This window comes from Curcuma longa, chromosome 1 (assembly GCF_044706935.1).
Source record: "Curcuma longa cultivar G26 ecotype Majalengka, Jawa Barat chromosome 1, ITB_CL_G26_1.1, whole genome shotgun sequence".
NCBI lineage: Eukaryota > Viridiplantae > Streptophyta > Magnoliopsida > Zingiberales > Zingiberaceae > Curcuma > Curcuma longa.
This window is the reverse complement of record NC_133861.1, coordinates 8,801,835-8,811,083: the sequence shown is the minus strand read 5'-3', so window position 1 is coordinate 8,811,083 and position 9,249 is coordinate 8,801,835. Positions and strand designations below refer to the sequence as shown.

The 9,249-nt window shown below is 39.1% G+C and overlaps 1 pseudogene; it reads left to right on the top strand.

Moving 5' to 3' along the window:
• The first annotated feature begins 1,352 nt into the window (after positions 1–1,352).
• LOC141811683 (auxin response factor 17-like) lies at positions 1,353–8,121 on the top strand (annotated as a pseudogene).
• The last annotated feature ends 1,128 nt before the right edge of the window (positions 8,122–9,249 follow it).

Sequence of the window (9,249 nt, the reverse complement as noted above, 5' to 3'; positions counted from 1 at the left end):
ATTGATTTTTAATTTTTTAAGATAGGGACGTGCCAACTTTTCAAGATTTAAAAAATTATTATTACCGAACTAAAACCCGCCTCGGTTAAAATAAGAAATTATTTTATGGGAAAAAATATTATCTAATGTAAAATTCTGATTGGTTAGCCTGCCTTAAATACGAGAGAGATTTTTATTTTGTCTCCGAGTTTATTTATTTATTTTTATTTTACACTAGATTAAAATACCCTTATCAAAAATACCCTTTTTGAGTTAGTTACTTAACAAATTACCCTTCAAGCTCTGTTACCTTTGGAAAAAATTAGCTCTAATATCGAGATAATTTGCAATTTTTTTCTTATTTTTTAATCTTGCATTTATTGCCATTAAGTAGGCATGTTACGAGTTCAATGATTAAAGAGTCCTTGTAATCCAAACAACTGTGTTAGTACCGTCTATTATATCAAACATGATGAGTGTTTTCACTTTAATTCCTTAGTTTCATAGAAGTTTGTAAAAGTAATGTCTATAAGATAACTTGGATTGTTTTCCTAAATGTTTACTAAATTACTAGAGTTTAAAGTTAGAGAAATGATACTTATCATGAAATGGTAGCATGACATTCATAATTACATGCAATGGGTCCCACTGCATGCTAGTGGGATCCACTGTCAATGTGAGTGTCATGCTATGATTTCATACTACGATTTCATGTTGTGTATCACCACTCTTAGAGTTATTACCTCGTAACTCATTTTTTATTTGATGCAAGTAAGACTTTCCTTTTATCCGTATGGGTCCACACCTTATGAGTTCTTAACTTTGATTAGAATTGCTCCGGAGCCAACATGTGTCAGCGGACGTCAACGTGGTCGGCATGACTACTCTGACGATCAAATCAGCACTGAATTGAAAAAAAGATAAAACGATATTATCCCAAGTTATAACTGACTATCGGATCATGGACATTAACATTCTCCAGGTAATCAAACAATGATATGATAAACACGTGCATTACATGTGACCGACCACCACAAGAGCCAAATAATTTCCAATGAAATGGTAATTTTACTCTTTGCCACATTATTTTTTTGTTGGAGAGAAAATCAGTGTGAATGATTGAGAGACTATTTTAATAATTTTGAAACGATATGGATGTTTTAAGAAAACTAATTCGCGGGAGGAGCAAACTGAAAACTTGTTATTATGATTATGGTGTTTTTCTGCTCCCACCCTCCTTTTTTCCGGTTTTACCCAACAACAAAAAAATTTATTCAGCATGTTTATCTTGCCCAAAGAAAGAAGGATGGCTTCATTCCACTCACACCTATCAAATCCAAATGCGCAAATTAGTGACCAAAGAAATTTGAGAACGCAAGCAAGAGGAAAAAGGCGAAGATAAATAGTGATGGTTTCTACCAGTTGATTGCCGTCGTAATACTCTTTTATAGCGACAAGGAGAGATAGCGAGTAATCAAGCAAGCAAGAGAGAGAGACGAGTGTGTCCTTCCCCCTTTCTCCCTCTCCGAGACCGACAAGGAGCACCTCATCGAATTCATTTCCCAGCCTACAGTCGAAGCAATACCCACCCTTTTTTACCATCGAGATGGCTCTGCGGGAAGCCATGTCGCTGCCCCATAATGCTTCGCTGTGGAGATCTTGAGTTGCTGCAGCTCCAGGCTGAGCTCTTGCGGTAGGAGACCTTAGGCTAGGGTTTCCTGAGCTCTTTGCTCGAGTTTGTGGTGGCCGAGCTGGCTGTGGCCGAGATATGGTCCGCGGTCCACGAGTTTAGTCCAAAGGCGGCTCCTTTTTGGTGTTGCGTCCCTGCGGGTGTGCGTAAAGCAGACCCTTTGCGGATATTCAGCGCTTATTTAGTCACTGTTGGCTTTTCCTTCTTAAATGCGTTGGATATAGTGGCCTCTGGATGATTTCAGCTTTTGTGTGGCGGGTTTGTGGAGCTGCTTCTTCTTTGACGCTTGGATCGAGTGAGGTTTTGGAGGTTTCGCAGGAAAAAAAAGTATATTGTTATTGGATTTCAGCTTGGTTGCTTTGGTTGAGATAACTGATATATTTATTTGGTTCTTTGTTTGTTTTTCCTTCCCCTTTTGAAAATTGTCAGGCTTTAGCTGTTAGTTTGAGCATCAGGTGAAGGAAATTTGTGGCGGTTGAGGTGAAGGTAGAGCATATGGTTTGGTATGAAATGGATAACCTACAGGAACTTGAACCTCTTGAGTATGCGCGTTTGACTCTTCTTTCAGATCGGATTCCTTGGTTTTAACTATAGAATTTCCTGATAAAGGTTTGAGCCAAGCCAGTATATTGCAGCTTTGCGACATAAGATATTAGAAGTGCAGCTTTCCTGTTCAGGAATCAACTACTGGTAACGATATCCGCTTACATCTCAAGGCCTGCACCTAAATGGAGCACGAGAGTCAATTCGAGCTTGCTTGTTACTTTGGTTCTGTAAATTAAAGAGTACATAAGAGAGAAAAGGATAGTGGGTTTGTTCTAGTAGAATCAGGTCCGTTGCAACCATTCTTCGTGGCAAATTGGAAAATAGTTTTGTTGCCGAAAGTGATTGTCTCACAAATTTCAGTTTTGTGATGCAAAAAGATCAACTTTGATAGCAGTTTTGTAGTTCTCGCTGCATTGAGTTTCTTCTCAACTACCAGAGATGAGGTTATCATCTTCAAATCTCACTGATCAATCACTAGAAGGTAGCTCTTTACCAGTTTCTTTATGTGAAAATGGAGTCTGTTGCATTGTCATCACTAATATCATCTTGTGAATCTAAAACCAAGACATGGATTAGTTTTTGTTGCTTTTCATTGTTTGTAGTTTTTTTCTTGAACTGGTTTCTTTAACTTGTAACTTATACCTTGAAAAAAGAACTCCTTTCTTGTCAAATTTCCTTTCTTTCAAATTCTGAAAGATAAATGAGTTAATGGTTGTGAGAGTTGCAAATGCCTTTCTCAATTGTTAACTCATGAAAAGTTATAACCAATATCTGGCATTTTATTCTTGGTTTTACTTGTTTCTTTTCTTGTTCTTTTGATTGTCCTTTTCTTAAAATGTTTTTTTCTCCTATGCTTTTGTTACCCTTTTTGCTGAATTATGCTCCAATGCTGGAAGAAAATTCATGTGCATTCATGTTGCAACTTCCAATGACAGAAGGGCAATGGCTCAACATAACATGCTTGTTAAAAGTTGAAACTGACAAAGAAATGTTTTTTTTCCTATACCAAGTTGTTTTTGGCTTACTTTGTGCCCACTTTTTGATGACAAAGTGCTTAACATTCAGAATACCTTCCTCAAGTTATAGTTTAGACATCTGCAGTCTAGTTCACTTTACACGTATAGGCACAACAACAGTATCTTAGGAAAAAAGTGCTCTGTCTGTGACTATATGGTGTAGAAGAGAAATCATCTGGTGCTTATTATCTAATCAACTCCTATATTTGCATTGTTATTGTGGTCAGCAGTAATTCATGAATTTTCATACCAGTTAGGCATTGTCAATATATAAGAAATCACGTCCGTCAACTTTTTGAATAAGCATCTCCATATTTTTAATATCATTATTCTCTTATAGTCTACCAGTATGTTTCAATTCTGATTCTTGCTGTTTTTGAATTTTCATTTGTAGAAGGATCAAGATGTCTGAATTCAGAGTTATGGCATGCATGTGCTGGACCTCTAGTATCATTACCAGCTGTGGGAAGTCGGGTGGTATACTTCCCACAAGGCCACAGTGAACAGGTTGGTGGGTTACAAATCAGATTAATGCTTTTAACAACAAACGATCAAAAACATTTTTTTTAAACATGTCACATTCTTTCAGGCAAGTAGTTTAATCATTTCAGCTTTGTCCTCAGGTAGCTGCATCAACCAACAAGGAAATTGATTCTCATATCCCCAACTATCCTAACTTACCTCCTCAGTTGATCTGTCAGTTGCATAATGTTACTATGCATGTAAGTTTTTGTAGTATTCTAAGATGTTTCGTACTTGGTATTTATATCATGCAATGTTTTTTTAACTATAAGAGCTGTGCATTCTCATCTTCTATAGGCAGATGTGGAAACTGATGAAGTTTATGCTCAGATGACGCTACAACCATTGAGCTCGGTAATGAACTTTATCATCATGGTTTCTTCTTCATTTGTGTGAGCATAATATTTTCTGATTTGTAATCTCCTCTTTTATTCCAATGTGCAGCAAGAGCAAAAAGATTCATATCTCCCCACAGAATTGGGTGCCCCCTGCAAACAACCGACCAATTATTTCTGCAAGACATTGACTGCAAGTGACACCAGTACACATGGTGGATTTTCTGTACCTCGTCGAGCAGCAGAGAAAGTATTTCCTCCTCTGGTAGGTATTTCAAGTACCATGCCGATTGGTTCACAGTTTTCTGAACTCCTGTTCTGAGACTCTCCAATTGGCTTGTGAAATTTGAAGGATTTTTCTCTGCAACCTCCTGCTCAAGAATTGGTTGCTAGGGATCTTCATGGAAACGAATGGAAATTTCGTCACATTTTTCGTGGTGAGTTTGTGTTCAGTCAACTCACAAGTACTTGAAGTGTTTTGTGTCATGCCATCCTTTCTAAAACACATGACTGGACAGATGGAGATTGCTGATGGTATTCATAATTATTCTGATATTTACCCCTACTGACATGAGTCAATGCGGCATAATTTGTTTTGTTTTCCATTATCTGAGCAACAATGAAGTATCTTGCCTCCTTCGGTTGGAGACCATAATTTATCTAAGCTATCTTTCATTTTTTGTTCTTGTTATTTCATTGTTTGTGTTTGATGGCTATGCTAAATTTTTTTCCAATCAGCTGCTAAGTTTTGTGATATCACTTCCAAATTTAACAATATTCATATGCAGGTCAGCCAAAGAGACATCTTCTTACCACAGGATGGAGTGTATTTGTGAGTGCAAAAAGACTTGTTGCTGGAGATTCTGTTCTTTTTATCTGGTATGGTCAACTTTCTCTTGCTAAAAGTTTTGTACATATCTATCCCCTGTCCAACTAATGAGTTTGTTCTCACTTAGGAACGACAACAATCAGTTGCTTTTGGGCATTCGGCGTGCTAATCGACCTCAGACAGTTATGCCTTCATCTGTACTATCTAGCGATAGCATGCACATTGGCCTTCTTGCTGCAGCTGCTCATGCTGCGGCTACAAATAGCCGATTCACCATATTCTATAACCCAAGGTAAATCATGTTCATTCTGAAAACCATGTTTTTAATTTAAAATGGCAAATAATATGTGTTTTCAGGGCAAGCCCTTCGGAATTTGTTATTCCATTAGCTAAGTATGTTAAAGCAGCCTATCACACCCGTGTTTCTGTGGGTATGCGTTTCCGGATGCTGTTTGAAACTGAGGAGTCCAGTGTTCGACGGTGAGTACTTCTTTGTTCCTCAATACTTCTGTCTTGCCTGTTCATTTAGTACATTTTTTTAGTCTTTGATTCTCTTATGTTTATGCATCCCTTCTTAACTTTTTATTGCATCTTTTGGCTTTGAATATGATTCATATAATGATCTTATATGAATCTTCAGATACATGGGCACAATTACAGGTATTAATGATCTTGATCCAGTCCGATGGCCAAACTCACATTGGCGGTCTGTCAAGGTGGGCCTTTGCAAATAATTTGCTTTGTGATTTGAGTTTGAACTCATAAATGCTATTTTTGAGGGTACATGCAACAACTTTGTCACCCTTGCAAAAGTGTAGCGGCAATGCAAACATTTTCAAATGGTCATAATTTTTTTAAGGTTGTTATTTGCTGCTGTAGGTTGGTTGGGATGAATCCACAGCTGGAGAAAAGCAGCCTAGAGTATCACTTTGGGAGATTGAACCTCTAACAACGTTTCCTATGTATCCATCTTCATTTCCTCTTCGGTTTAAGCGTCCATGGCCCACTGGACTTCCCTTCTTCCCTGGTATGCTTTATCCATGCAACTTGAGCTACTAGAAAACTCATCACCAAGATCACTAACTGCTAGCAAACGCCTATTCTGTGTATTTAAAGTACATCACTAGTCATAATACTATTATTTCTGTACATAACAATTTGTATAGGTGGAAGAGATGATGATATCAATATAAATTCACCTCTGATGTGGCTTAGAGGAGATGTTGGAAGCCCTACATTTCAGTCACTGAATTTCCAGGGTATTGGCGTTTCACCTTGGATTCAACCTAGATTTGATACTTCATTTCTTGGTCTACAACCTGAGATCTACCAGGCAATGGTTACTGGAGCCCTTCAAGAAATGCAGACCATGGATCATGCAAAGCAGGTATCTCCAGCCATGATTCAATTCCAGCAACCTCAGAACACAACTAGCAGACCTAATTCCCTATTACAACCAAGTCAGGTGCTACAGCATCTGCAACCTCAAACTCAGCAATCATATCTTCAAAGCATTCAAGGAAGTCAACTGCAAACTCAGACTCAGTCTCAACTTCTTCAGCATCCTTTTCAACAGGGCAATCATTTGCTGAGCAACAAGAGCCGCAACAAGTTCCACAGCAACAGCATAATCAGAATCTGCAATTGCAGGCACCACAGAATCAACAAATTCAGCAATCAAAGGTTTTGTCTGGCTATCACCACCTTCCTAATTTAGCTGAAAATCTTCCTAAGCATAGCTCTAGTTCTCAATCACCATCAACCACATTGCCCATGGTTTCCCCATCTTCCAAGCTGAAGGATTTCCCTGTTTCTAATTGTAACTCTGTTTCTGCACCTGCTGCTTCTCCCTTGCATAATATTCTACACCAATTTACAAGAGAAGAAACATCACAGCTTAGTTTGCCAAGGTATGCTCAAGTAGTTAATTCCAGTCCATGGTCATCAAAGAGAGTTGCAGTTGAATCTATACTCCCTTTAGGAGCTCAAAGCGTGCTCTCACAGACAGAACAATTAGGTGTAACGCAACCTACTGCATCCCTGCAGTGTGTTACATTACCACCATTTCCAGGGAGAGAGTGCTCAATGAATGAAGTTGGTAACATGGACAACCAAAACCCACACTTGCTTGGTGTCAGTGTCAACTCTTCGCTATTGGAACCAAATGGCATTTCAAGCCTCAGCAATGGTGAGAATGAGACTGATTCAATGAGCATGTCTTACTCTGCATGCAATTTATTGAGTTCCTCTGGAAATGATTTCGCTTTCAATCAAGCAATGGGCACTTCAAATGTCCTAGATCAATCTGGATTTTTGAGGACTACTGATAATATGGATCAAACAAATACTCAGAGTGGAACATTTGTTAAGGTGGATCTATCTTCTACATTTTGAATTTTATCTTGTATTTTTCTTGGAATATATTTTTAGAGTGTGAAAAGTTGGAACTGCTAATTATGGCTTTTTGCATAAATGTGCTGCTTGGTTTTAACTAGTATTCACTATCATGTGAATGATCACAGGTTTCAAAATCAGGGTCATTTGGGAGGTCATTGGATATTACCAGGTTTAGCAGCTACCATGAGTTGCGAAGTGAGCTTGGGCATCTGTTTGGCCTAGGCGGTCAATTGGAGGACCCTTTGAGATCAGGCTGGCAGCTTGTATATTTTGACAAGGAGAATGATATTCTTCTTGTTGGTGATGATCCTTGGCAGTAAGTTCTTTAAGCCAACATTGTAATAAGATAATTCTCTTTCTAGCTTTTGTTCATATCCTTTTGAATTGTTGTTCTCCCAGGGAATTTGTTAACAATGTGTCTTGCATAAAGATCCTTTCACCTGAAGAAGTGCAACAGATGGGCAAACAAGGTGTAGATCTGGTGAATTCAGCTCCCATGACTAGGTATCACAGCAACAACTGTGATGGCTATTTCAGTCGGCAGGATGCAAGAAACATTGGCACCAGGATCACAACAGTGGGGACCTTAAAATACTGAAGAGGCGAGCCCCTGTTCCAATCTTTTGGATGCCTCTCTGGTCAATATTTTTGTTGCATTTAGGAGATGTAATTGAGTTCCCTCTACTTGATTTGTGTATGTGTAATGACTGTACCAAATGGTATGTGCTCAGAACCTTGTGATACACATGCCAAAACTCTACTTTCTTAAGACTCGTTTAAGTCAATGTAGGCTATCTCATTATTTTATTTCTTGCCATGCACCTCTCCTAGGACTTGTTGGCTAGTGCAGGCTGTCTCAAGAGTTTTACTTATTCGTGATATACTTGCCTAACCCTTAATTAAGATTCATCAAGTTATGCAGGTCAACATATTATTCTATCCCTGGTGTCCGAGTATGGCACACACCAGTTCTTGATCTCCTATAATTCCGGAATTCAGGTAACTACCATGCTTGCATCTGTTTTTTGTTTTTTCCTACCGTAGAATATCTGATCTTTTCCTTATTCAGACGTGGAAGTTAGATTCATTTAGGCTGCGTTTGTTTCCGGTGACAGGGACACAAATACAGAGACAGAAATAGGATTTCTGTCTCCGCCCCCGTTTGATTTTGAGAGACAGAGACAGAAATAAGATTTTTGTCTCCGTCTCAGATAGAATTTCTGTCCACTTTCAAACTGGGGACACTGAAATGGAGACGGAGACAGAATTTCTACTCATCTCCGCTTCCGGCACTGTCACGCCGCCGTCCGGTCACCGCCGACGGAGACCATTGTAAATGCGTCCCTGTCTCTACTGTCTCTGTATTTCTGTATTTCTGTCTCTGTATTTCTGTATTTCTTAAACCAAACGCAGCCTTAAGTATTGGATAAGTCCTTCGAGCAGACATGGTGTCAGCTTCTGCCACAGCTGGAGACTATCACATTCCAGTGAGGACCACACCCAGAAAAGTCGGAGATCCACCCCATGCGTGAATTGCACTCATGGCGTAGTGGGAAAGAGCCACTTCCATTGTCAGGTCAGAAACTAGTCTCTCTCACCAGCCCATGTATCTTCCCCCTGCATTATTTTTTCCCACACATCTCTGTCATTGTCGTTTTCATGGAGATAATACATTCTTTATTTTTTTTTCAATATTGCTACCCTGCTGCTGGACTGATTAGTGTTTGGTTGAGGTTGAGGTTGAGGTTGAGGATGAAATGAAAATGCCACTGGAACTTAAAAGTGGCAAGCATGTGGCCTCCATTAACTCCCACTTAATAAAGAGATGGACATCTTCCTCCTTGGTATCTTCTTTCTTCCATCAGAGTGTATGGTCATTTTCACCTCCCTTTCCTAGCTGCATCGGCCCCATCACAGCTGGTCGTGTGCCCTTTG